We start from the raw sequence: 13,981 nt of genomic DNA, 5'->3' as shown, positions 1-13,981 counted from the left end.
CTGGAACGCCTCGGAAAAGTCTATCTCCCTTACCACACCCTTCAAACCGGAACACAGCTGCGCCTAACACTGCTGTTATTAGGTAGAAATAGGTGTGGCGGTGGTGCCGCCGGAGTCGAACCACAAAGGGTTCTACCACCTTCAAAATATATATAGAATACTTATTGAGAATTTTAAATTTAATTTAATTGAGAATTTAGAATACTTAATATATAGAATACTTGTTGAAAATCAACAAACTACCACTGCTTCGGAAGGTATGGAGAAAAAGCAGCCCAAAAAAACTCCACAAAGGGCACGGGACCGGGTGGAGTGGCGCCAATTAGGGGAGGACTATGTCCAGCAGTGGACTTCAAAATGCTGATAGATGGATGGATCTAATTCTAACACGATTTTCAATATCTCCCCTACTTGTACCACACCTATTTCTATCAAATAACAGCAGTGTTAAGCGCTGCTGTGTTCTGGCTTGAAGGGTGTGGCAAGGGAGATATAGTTTTTCGAGATCTAACATGTAGCAATGCACATGTCGTTGACCTGAGGTAGGAATCTAACCTTATCAAGGGTTGATTACGGAATGGGTGGAAGTAGCCACTTATTATCAGGAGAATTGTATGCATATTGCCTACTTCTGTATTGCTAAAAGGAAATCCTAATAACCAGTAAACCTGTTGAGTTATCTCTGAATTAATAATTAGGTAAACATAACCGCTTCGGTTTATCAAAAGGGTCTGACCCGCATCAAAGTCTGCCCTTCCAAACCCTTATTGTTGTCTGCGAAAGATTAGCGGAATTGAAGGGATTATGATTAATTGTCCCTTTTAGGACATTATGCACGTTTTGGTTTGAAAGAGACAGATTATAAAACCCTTTGATTATTTATTTAATTTTACATTTAATGTTGGTAAAATTCTTAGTATTTGAACTTCGGTGAACTACCACCTCCACATCTATTACTGTTATTACAGAGTCAAGCGCTGCTGTGTTCCGTTTTGAAGGGTGGTAAGGGAGACATACGAGCATAGTCATAAAGGTGGTAGAACCCTTTGTGGTTCAACTCCGGCGGCACCACCGCCACACCTATTTCTACCTAATAACAGCAGTGTTAGGCGCTGCTGTGTTCCGGTTTGAAGGGTGTGGTTAGGGAGACAGACTTTTCCGAGGCGTTCCAGCTTAGTCCTCAGGGGTAGCGGCGCATCTGTGGCCGACCTCAGGTAGGAATATCTAATCCTATCTGGGATTGAAAAATTGGGTTGTAATCGAGTGGTAGAGTACTCCAACGAACAAAAAAAAAAAACAAAAAAAACTTACGCAACCCTACCCTTTACCTTGTAGGTGCCTTATATTTGTAACATTGTATTATCCAAGTACTAGTAGCAATGGTTATACCATTACTCAAATACTTGTATTGCCGTTAAGTACGAAAGTAAGAAAATTTACTAGTCTCTTAAAAGAATCGATTTATCTTTATTCGCGCCTGATGGTTAGGTAAACGTCGTGCTACAAGCGAAGCTAATAAGATGTTTGACGCGAAAAAACAGGAGCTATATAAAAAAAAATAGTTGTATACTTACTTTTTGTCTTCTACTATTCGATACAGATGGCGCCACGGGATCGATGAAGTAGTTACAGACTTATACTTATACTTTCGTTATTAATAAGCAATCTATTCATTTTTTTACAGTAAAGGTCGACATTTAATAATTTATAGTAAAGGGGAAATGTCAAATGTGATATACATTTGACATTTCCACTTTGGCAAAAAATGGATAGATTAAATATTAATTTCGCGCGATAATCTGCAACCATTAGTCGAGTCAATTATTTAGCCAAAAATTAGCCTAGTGGTTGAAATCGGCCTATCAATCGAGGGATTTGAAGTTCAAATTCCAGGAACGCATCCCTGATTTTATTTATTATATGTGTATTGCTATAACGGCGAAGGAAAAAATTAAGGAACACTTGAGAGTTATTTAAAGAGATGTCAAAGATCTGTGAAATCTATCACTTCGCACTTGGGTAAGGCGATGGGCCTAAACCGCGATGACTATTGATGACGAAATATAAAGTCAGAAAAAAACGTGAAATCGTATTTTAATTAAAAACATTTTTATATCACGGCGTGCGTAAATTGACGTTTTACGCACGCTTCGCGTGCGCAAAACCCCCATTTCCGACCCCGTAATATAAAATTTTATACAACACGCGGACGAAAAATGTTTTTCTGACTCGTGTGATTGCAGTCCTCGCCTGCGGCTCGGCCTGCAAACTCACACTTGTCAGAAAAAAATTTTTCGTCCTCGTATTGTAATGTACTATATCGCACGCATTATTTTATAGTACGCATTCTAACAAGAACCTTAACTAATTTGTTCGGTGGGTTAGCTTGAATGGTTTCTCCGAAGGCTATATTTGTATCGGAATCTAGTCATAAATTTAAGGTTCTATAGCCACAAACTTGTCTTAATAGGACACGGGTACTTTTGATATATATTTTAGGGGTAGAAACACAAAAGGTTTTCTAATCTATGATAATAGATATATAAATGTGTTGGTTCCCTTGTATTATCTTTGAAATTAAATAACTATTATTAGTACTACTCCTTGTAGGTTAGTAGAACCCTTTGCATTATAAGTTTGGCGGCACCATCGCCACATTTCTGTCTAATAACAGCAGTGTTGAGCGCTACTGTGTTCGTATTTAAATGGTGTTGTACGGTAGACTTAATTATCCGAGATGTTCCTATTTAGTCCTCAGGGGTAGCAACGTCTTAATAGCCGATCTCAGATAGGACTCTAATCTTACCTAAGATTGATAAAAGATGCCCATATACGGCAATAGTCACTTACCTACCATCAGGTGAATTATGGCCGACCTTAAGTAGGAATATCTAATCCTATCCGGGGTTCTGGGGTATCTGGTAAAAGCAGTGATAGCCTAGTGGTTATCACTCGGCCTCTTGATTGAGGGGTCCGAGGTTCAAATCCCAGGCACGCACTACTGGATTATCAAATTTATATGCGTATTACAAATTAATTATCACTTGCTAAACCGGCGAAGGAAAACACCGTGAGGAAACCTGCATACCTGAGAAATCTTAAAAAAATGGTTTCAAAGGTTTGTGAAGTCTACCAACGCGCACTTCTCATTTCGAGAGGAGTCCCGTGCCCAGCAGTGGGACAGTAATGGGTTGATGATGATCTGGGGTTGACTACAAATATCGGACGGCAGTAGCTACTTACCATCTGGACTATATACTCGTTTGCTACTCCTATATTACCACAACCTATATTTATTAAAGTATATGTTGTTTTAAGTAATAATGAAGGTGGTAGAACCCTTTGTGGTTCGACTCCGGCGGCACCACCGCCACACCTATTTCTACCTAATAACAGCAGTGTTAGGCGCTGCTGTGTTCCGGTTTGAAGGGTGTGGTAAGGGAGATAGACTTTTCCGAGGCGTTCCAGCTTAGTCCTCAGGGGTAGCGGCGCATCTGTGGCCGACCTCAGGTAGGAATATCTAATCCTATCTGGGTTTGATTACAGATGTTCATGGGCGGCAGTAGCCACTTACCATCAGGTGGACTGCATGCTCGTCTGCTACTCTCATATTATTAAAAAAAAAAAAAAAAATGAGAAAGATTTACATTTTATGTTTTTGTCAACAGGAGGACATCGAGAAGATCGATTTGACTGATCCGGATCTGAATAAGGCTGCGACGAAGATCCAAGCCTCGTTCCGCGGACACAAAGTCCGCAAGGACACCACCAACTAGGGTGGTAATATTGCGTCCTACCCGGGATAGTCCTGCGCTTTATATAAACGACATATGCTTCTAACCATTCATATACCACTATTAAAAAATATACGTCAAATAGTAAAATAAAACTATGTCTTGATCCAATTCACATTTTTATTATTCCCGCGCAAAATATAACTAACGTCAAGAGCGTTCTTTGTATTTTTTATGCTAACTCATACAATCGTACCAGCCAGTGACTATAAATTGACACTTATTATTATAAAAATAATATCATGAAAATAACACAAAATAATTAAAATAATTCTATAACTAAATAATTTGAATATATTTCTAACACAAGGTAACTATTTTGTATACACGTTCGAAAAGTGGCACATGAAATACGGGTTAATTGTCCCATGCGAACTATGTCTGTCTCTTTTTTGCGCATTGATTTTGACGTGCTGTCCTACTTGCACTTACACCTGCGTAGTGTGCGTCTCGCGATGAGTGCCACCAATAACTGCTGATTGTTTGGTTAGTAACCTATCTACGTTTTTACTAGTGGTATATCAATAATTCTAACAGTTCGAATTCTAAACAAAAATACTTATATGTGATTCATTTTCTGTACTTTTAATATGTAAATGCACAAATATTTTCAGCAAAAATATTGTGACGTTACTTTTTGAATATTATCATATTTTCAACATATTTTTGTATAAGATTTAATTTCTAAGCTTTGATTATTTATTACTAAGGTTGTTTAATTATATTACATTCACAAATCGAATATTATTTATATTAATACATAATAAATATTTCGCACAACACATATAGCACGCTAATATTTTGTATATATTTTTTAAATTATCAAATGGCGTTGATATAAAGCGGGGTGGGATCGCATCATTTATTAGAAAAAAACTGTGTAACCTTGACACTCCTGTCAATTCCTTACTACAAAATATATGTACCAGTTAAAAATGTCAATTTATCATGCAAAGTATTGAATTGACATGTATCATGAATACCAACGTAGAAATGATTCCGAAAATAATGATAATATATATTATAATATAAATAACAAATGTAGGTATCTATCCCGTTTTTCTATCTAAAATTTTTGTCACACTACTCGCGATTAAGTCTCGAATTTTTATTAGCATTTCAATTTCCAAAACTCTTCTTTCAAATTTGTTGAAAAATGTAAAGTTTTATTTAATAATAATGTAGTATTAAGATTATTATATAGATTTAGAGATCATGGCTATTAAATGCTTCATTTAAATATTGCATGAATTTTCAAAAACTTAACACTGAAGAATTGTTTTCGCTGAATTGAATTATTCAAAAATTGTGAAATTTTACCATATTAAAATTGTTTTGCCATAATATTTATGTCACACAGTTTTCTGGAATTACCTGTAAATTTTGCTGGTAAAGTAAGAGGTTTATATTAAATTAAATATTTAATATTCGCCTGTAATAAAAGGTGTTTTATTTCGCTACCTATAAAGCTTTCAAATTAAAAGAATATTGTTTTTAAATCGACTAAGTCAAACAATAGATTCTTAGATAAAGTTTATTTCAACTAAGATTTTGAAGGTGGTAGAATCCTTTGTGATTCAACTCCGGTGGTACCACCGCCACACCTATTTCTGCCTAATAACAGCAGTGTTAGGCGCTGCTGTGTTCCGTTGTGAAGGGTGTGGTAAGGAAGACATACTTTTCCGAGGCGTTCCAGCTTAGTCCTCAGGGGTAGCGGCGCATCTGTGGCCGACCTCAGGTAGGAATATCTAATCCTATCTGGGGTTGATTACAGATGTCCATGGGCGGCAGTAGCCACTTACCATCAGGTGGACTGCATGCTCGTCTGCTACTTCCATATTATAAAAAAAAGATTAGTTAGTAGATTAGGACGTATACGTACTGAGACAAGACATGACATAATGTTAGTGTTGAATCATCTGTGATTAATAATAATTATCTATGATTGGCTTCAGCTAGAACTAGTTCTATAAAGAGTTAATCACAGACGTTGATAGGCGGCAATGATCACTTACAATCAGGTATATTGCAAGCTCAATTGGTACTCCACTCTTATAAAAAATGGTAGTAAACCGTTTTTAACTAAAGTGGAATATTATATCCAAGGTTACTTGCACATGATCGTGGACAGTGGCAACTTAACATCAGGCGGACTGCTTGCTCGTCTGCAACTTCAATTTCAGAAATAACTCGTTTATCTTCCTAGTGGATCTTGTAATGTAAGTGGATTAATAATTTACAGATCCTATCTAAATGGTATTTATTGGGCAATTCAGATCCTTACGAAGATTTAGATCTAGAGCTGACTATTCAAATAGGACATGATTACAAGGACAATTGACCCAAATCGTTTACTTTTGTACTATAGCGAGTACCTATCTAATTCTAATAGGCCGGCTACATCGCTCGGATGACCGATAACCGATGGAGAAGAAAGGTACTGGACCGACCGCGTGTAGGCAAACAGAGTTCAGGCCGTCCCCTGATTAGGTGGACCGATGACTTGAAGAAGACGGCGGGAAACTGCTGGATTCAAATTAAAATTCAAATTCAAAATTCAAATCTCATTTATTCAAATTTGATTCATATAGAATACTTATTGAAAGTCAACAAACTACCACCGCTTCGGAAGGTGTTTCGCTATGGAGAAAAAGCGGCCCAAAAAATTCCACAAAGGGCACGGGACCGGGTGGAGTGGCGCCAATTAGGGGAGGACTATGTCCAGCAGTGGACTTCAAAATACTGACGGATGGATGGATCTAATTCTAATACAATTACCAATATCTCCACTACTTGTGCCACACCTATTTCTATCAAATAACAACAGTGCTAAGCGCTGCTGTGTTATATACTTTTCCAAGATCTTCCACATGTAGCAATGCACCTGTCGTTGACTTCAGGTAGGAATCTAACCTTATCATGGGTTGATTACAGAATGGGTGGAAGTAGCCACATACTATAAGGAGAATTGTATGCATATTGCCTACTTTTATATTGCTAAAAGGAAATCCAAATACCCACTAAACCTGTTGAGTTATCTCTGAATTAATAATTAGGTAAACATAACCGCTTCGGTTTATCAAAAGGGTCTGACCCGCATCAAAGTCCTTCCAAACCCTTATTGTTGTCTGAGAAAGATTAGCGGAATTGAAGGGATTATGATTAATTGTCCCTTTTAGGACATTATGCACGTTTTGGTTTGAAAGAGACAGATTATAAAACCCTTTCATTATTTATTTAAATGTACATTTAATTATAAGTTGGTAGAATCCTTTGTGTTCGAACTTCGGTGCTACCACCTCCACATCTATTACTGCCTTATAATAACAGAGTTAAGCGCTGCTCCGTTTTGAAGGGTGGTAAGGGAGACATACGAGGCGTTGCGGCATAGTACTTAATGGGAGCAAAACATCTGGGGTTGATTACAGATGTCTATGCTCGTTTACTTCTTCTGTATTATAAAGAAAATAATTATAGTTTAAAAACTAAAATCGCATAAGGAAAATTGTTATTCCTGACAATGAGGAAAATGGGACAAAAATATTAAAATCGTGTATTTTCATCGGTTGTTGATAAGTGTTAAACATTTTAAATTAATCGGACCGTTCAAAATGGGTAAAAATCGAGTTTAAAGATTACGTTACATACATACAGGTCAAGCTAATAAAAACGTGGTATAAATAAGTTGACAAACACAAGGGAAACATTTACTAAACTGTTTTGATTTAATGCATTTTACATAATGATTATGAATATAGTAAATGGGCACCTACCTACCTTTGGATATTTACCATCAGGTTTAAGCATGCTCATGCCACTTTATTCATCAAAATAATCATTATAGTTTAAAAACTAAAACCTGCGCTAGAATCGCACAAGGAAATCCTGATTCCTGACGATCCTGATGAGGAGAATGGGATAAAATTAAAATATTAAAATCGTGTATTGCCATCGGTTCTTGATAATTGTTCAAAATTTTAAATTAATCGGACCGTTCAAAGTGGGTAAAAATCGAGTTCAAAGATTCCGTTACAAACATACAGGTCAAGCTAATAAAAGCGTGGTGAAATACCATACTTACTGCAGATGACAGATTTTAACACACAAAAAAACGACGTAATATTCCTATTCGATTAACAATCACACAACAAAATCACATTATATTTGATTAGAAGTTAAAAACACATATTTTTTTTTGTGTCGACGTTGCGTGAAGGGTAATCGATAAATAACTGCTTTTACATCAAATTATATTTATAATATTTACGTTATAAAATAAAAATGTCAAAAACAATATTAAACACTAGAGGAACATATATGTTTATACTGATACGGATATATAACATACATGTTTTGATTTCTATGAAAACCAATTACAATTGATAAGAATTTTTTGATTAAAGTAGCGTTTCATTCGTTCCGGATTGATATAAATTCCGTAATTAAATTTTATTCCGATATAACTTTTATTACTTCTATGTGTCATTCTTGAAATATTATTATTTTTGCTACTTTTCATTTGAATGTTTTTCTTGTCTTCATTCGAAATCAAATTCAAATTTGTTTTCACGCATTGAGCGTTATAGTTGCCACTAATATTTTTCGCCTTCACTTCTTCATATTGGAATGGAATTACAGCTGTATTAGAGTTCTCAAATTGGGGCTCCATATTTGCATCGTTAGGTTGAATGTCATGATTATGTGTAGTTTTCTCTTGAAATTTATCTGGTTCGTAATGATTGTCAATATCTTGTACATGGTCGTCGTCATTAAAGCCACACGAATTTGATTTATTTTTTCTATTGACAAACTTCTCGTTAGCCATTTGATCTATAAAAGAAATGTAATTATCAAACATATGAAAGAGAATATATGAAAGAAATTATATGAAACGAAGAATTGTATGAAACATATGAATTTTGTCTTCAAATTGAGTAACACGTTTTTATCCTTCTTAAAAATATCTATTGACATTAAATGTTAAAAAAGGTTTACAAATTTTAAAACTAGGGCACGTAAAATCAAAAACTATGACTAGAATAAATATGACTATTTTAATATTTGGATAAACTACATTTTTTAAAGCATTACTATAATACATACCTATTTGGTTAGGAACTACATTGCTATCATTCAATGATATTTTTGGCGTATTTATTTTATTAATCTGTTTGATTTCTCTTGACATATCTATTAATGTAATATTGTTACAACAAGATACATCCGTTGCATTAACGCCTTCAGACACCGTTATCAGTGGTATTTCTTCACTTTTATTATCTTGTAAATTGCCTTCATATGGTAAAGTTTTACACGGTTCATTAATTTGTTTAATTATTTCATTTCTTAAACTGCTGTATTCGCTGTGAGTCTTCATTGAAGTTTCTTCATGTTCTTCATTCAATTGACTGCCGTCTTTGTGTATATTCATAGGAACATCATTTTTATTTGATCCACTAAAAGTATTTGATATGCTTTTAGTTGAGTTATTTACGTTTAAACTTTGTATTACATTATCATTCGGTTTTTTTTCTTGAGTTATTGAGCCATCATCATAAGATATAAGCTTGGTACTTTGTAAATTATCATGAGGACTTATATCTTTACGAGGAATATCAAATTCCTTTTTATTGTCATTAGATTTTGCTTCATCGCTTAAGGACAATGTTATGCTCACCGGTTTATTTTGATTAATGCTAATTACATTATGTTTAATATCTGGATTCATTGGAGCCACTGTTATATTATTGTTTTGTAAATCCTTTGAAGCTAGTGATATATTTCCATTCAGTAAGTCTTTGGATTTTTTATCATTTTGACGAGAACTAAGTGAAAATACATAAAATGGATTATTTAACGACTTCGTTGACGGAGCACCAATATTTAACTGACCTTTAACGGATGGTATTATATCTTTAAGTGGATTTAAGTTGACTTCAGCACTTATTTGACCTCTAGTAGCGGTTGGTAGTGACAATTGACCGTCTAATTTAATTGGTTCAAATCGAAGTGGATTTTTTGGTATAGCATTAAACAAATTAGGAATCCTTATATTAGGAAGATTCATTGTAGCTCTTACTCCTGCAACATTAGTCTTTGCTTCATTATTCATCTGCAATATTAGTATTAAAAAAGTATTATAGAAATTGAATGTTTAAAAAATTTGCCTATTTCACTCCCACAATTTTAATCAACGATACCTCATGTTACAATCCTTCAAACCGTTTGGGATTTACGACATGCCAAAGAATAACATACATAATATGTTCGAAAAACATTACCCTCTGCAGTCGGGTAACGTTACGTCACTTAGTAATAAATCGAAATTAAAGTTTATCAAAGTAGATAAACCAACCGAATTAAAAAGAGATAAAAATTACGTCTACCTAATTAATTTTAACTGAATCACTAATTAATTGAATAACCAAAATGCGAATTTAAGATCCAATTATAATTACCTCACTGACGCCTCTGGATAATGAAAAAATGAAGATTAGGCAAGTTAAACATAATCCTATTATCGCCATCACGTGTAACCATTTGTAGAAACCATATTAAGAATTCACACCCACTAATGGTCATGGAATGTTATGCTTATCTTTTGTTTAAGAAATATGGGTAACAATAGTAATTGATTTTTCATAGAACTTGAAAATTATTCGTGACTCATGAATGATTATACGATCTTAACTGTTTACTTTACATACAGGCAGTTGAAGGTGGTAAAAACCTCTGTGGTTCTACCACCCTTATTTCTGCCTTTATATTTTTTTTACTGTTATACAGTAATGTTAAGCGCTACTGTGTTCTGGTTTTGATGGGTGTGGTAAAGGAGACCTACATTTATTCCAGCTTAGTCCTCGGGATTAGCCGCGCATCTGTGGCCGATCTCAGGTAGGAATTTAATCTTATCTGGGGTTGATTACAGATGTTAACGTGCGGCAGTAACCACTAACCATCAGGTGGACTGCATGCTTGTCTGCTACGCCTATATTTACAAAAAAGCAATTCCCGAAAATCTGGAAGCATTAACATCAAAAGTATGTTTGTATGTCGCTGCAATATCCGGAATTGAGATGAATAGTCTTCTAAAACTGGGAGCTCTTAGCATATTGCCTTCTTTGTTCCCTTTTTTCCACTTTTTCAATGACCAGTGCTTTAGTTTCTACATTTTGAAGTCACTTTGTAATTTATTAGGTAGAGGCTCGGATTTCGACCAAGATCTCCGGTTGAGCACTTAGTGTAAGTAACCTGGATTCATGAATTCTTTATCCGTTTGGTTGTGTTGCTCTCCTGTCTTCCTGTAAATGATTTACGCACACGAAGGTGATAAATAGTTATATTATTTAATTGTTGTATTTGTGTGTGTGTGTGTGTGTGTTTTGTGCAGGCAGTGATAGCCTAGTGGTTAAGAAACTCGGCCTCTCGATCGAGGGTTCCGAGGTTCAAATCCCAGCCTGTGATTTTTCGAAATTATGTGCGTATTAGAAATTAATTATCACTTGCTAAAACGGTGAAGGAAAACATCGTGAGGAAACCTGCATACCTAAGAGATTTAGTCTCCAAGGTATGTGAAGTCTATCAATACGCACTTGGCTAGCGCGGTGGACTATGGCCTTATCCTTCTCAATCTGAGAGGAGACTCGTGCCCCAGCAGTGGGACAATAATAGGTTGATGATGATGTATTTTGTGCCGGTTCGATATATTTTGTCGAATAAAAATACTTTTTGAATTCTATTCTACGAGATGATCTTTTCAGTTTAAGATATTAAATATTTCATTTTCCTAATTAGACAAATTTAAAATTTAAATACATTATTATGTTTTATCGTCAGTCAAAATACATAGTGTTTTTAAAATAATCGCATTGTTTTTGTGTTTAAAAAACTTGTTTTTAATATAATCATTAACATACTGAAAAACGGAACCAGTTTCTCATTTTTATTGTACTTTTGACCCCAAAACACCCCGAAAACAGACGAGCCCAATATTATTCTAGACCGCGAATAATATAAAAAATAAATATGATTTTTTCCAAAGGAATAAATCACATTTTCTTGAAAGTTTTTGTGATTGTTGTCCCAAAGTTTTTGGACTCTCATTTACAGAAACTTACTTTGTGAGGTACTGGTTTCCACGAAGGCAAGTAACTGATTACCGCTGACGAATTGAAGAAGAAGACATCTTGAGGTGACATTTTTCTTATAAACATTTTTCGCTGACACTTACGTTTTTCAGTGATGGTTTGATTCCAGCGACCTTTTTCTCGCTGATGAAAAATATGTCAATATTTGGGTTAGCAACTGTGTTTGGAAGCCCTCGCCAGGACCGAAGGCTCGGGGGGAACTGCCTCTTCCGCCCCACCTCCCCCTTAGTACGCTAGTGTTATCTTGTATGTCCCGTGATTAAATTCTATGTAGAATTTTTGTACTGGTTTGAAGTGTGTGGTAAGAGAAAGACACATGTAAGTGGCGTTTCAACTTAGTCTTCATAGATGTAAAAAATCCCACATAACCCGGCGTCACTCCCATGGCGTCGGATACCTTTTGAAAGTTTCCCCCTCGTTAACAAAAAAAAAAGGTAGCAACACATCTATAGCCAACCATCGTAAATTTCTTATACTATTTTGGAATGATTACTTCCTCTTATCGGCAACAGTCCTCTTTGTTGTCGAGGGGAAACTTTCTAAAGGTACCCAGTGTCGTAGAAGCGAAAAAGTGTTTTATGTTGGATTATTACCCATTAAAACCCCCCAGTGGCCGTCCTCGGAGCAAGGTGGAAGACTCCGGGATCTCCGGGCAGCAGTCCTACCAGGTAAGCTATAGCTAGTTTATTATTTCGATTTTATAAAATGATTAAAGATTGTTTGATCTTAGTCTGACAAATTCCTAAACGATTGACGAATCTAATTAACTTTAACTTACAGGAATATGTTTTGGAACGAATCTCTGGGATTTTTTGAGGAAAACAAGTCAGGAATAGCTACGGGCCAATTTACTTTAAGGAAGCTCGATGGATGTTTATAACAAGTTATAACTTTGGAATATTTTACTATGTACTGTGATATAATTTTGGGAAGAGTTGCTAGGTAACCGAAGGAGGTGTTTGTTTTGTGGTTCGTGTCCAGCGACACCAACGCCACACACATTTCTGCCACATGACAGTAGTGTTGGGGTTGATTACAGATGTCCATGGGTGGCAGTAGCCACTTACCATCAGGTGGACTACATGCTCGTCTACTACTTCTTTATTACAAAAAAATACAGGTGTATTAGTAAGGGACCAACGACCATATATTGCACGTTACTTGTGAAATGTAACTTTACTATACAGTATAAATCTAATAATTAAAATTTTTGGCGAAATTATTTTTGAAGGAATCCTCGGTCGTTCGACTCTGGAATCATCAAAACAACTATTTCTGCCTAATATAATAGTGTTAAGTGTTGCTATGTTCCGTTTTCCAGGGTATGTTAAGGGAGACATACTTATTCCAGGTGTTTCTACTTAGTCTTCAGATGTAGCAAAAGTTTGTCTAATCTAATCTTAATCTCATCTTATCTGTGGTTGATTACAGATGTCCATGGGTAGTTCCCACATACCAGCATGTGAAAAGCATTCATTTATTTCAATAATATAAAAAAAATTAATTCCCTAAGAAACAAAACCTTCTTTCCTACCTCCTACCTCCTTCACCACATAGCAACTAATAAAACTTTTTACATGACATTAAATAAATAAAAATAAAGGAACAATTCAATATTAAATATACTTAATTTATTTTAATTAATTAGTAGAATAGGTCTCAATAAAATAGATCGTAACTTCAACGATTGCGGATATTGCGAGCACAACGATTGTGATTAAGCGACTGTAACGCTTCACGTGTACGATTGTCGTGTCGGATTGCGACAGTTCAGTCGTGCTGCGTTTCTCTCGGAGAGGTAACACTGCGCGCCAAGGCGAATCCTGTTGACAATAACTAGAGAGTTATTAACGAAGAAACTGACTATTATAAATTTTGCATATGTCACTGTCACAATTAGGAGGACTCCAATGATACATCATATGTCCATCCATCAAGCCGTTTGGGCTGTAAGGCGTGACTTACTCGTACATATATGTACACACATACGCTCGAAACACGCACTGCATTACGCACCGTTGTCGGGAAAAGATATACACA

This window comes from Epargyreus clarus, unplaced genomic scaffold (assembly GCF_041222505.1).
Source record: "Epargyreus clarus isolate Ecla_fem2 unplaced genomic scaffold, WU_Ecla_fem_2.2 ptg000011l, whole genome shotgun sequence".
Lineage (NCBI taxonomy): Eukaryota > Metazoa > Arthropoda > Insecta > Lepidoptera > Hesperiidae > Epargyreus > Epargyreus clarus.
Note: the sequence above shows the minus strand (reverse complement) of the source record.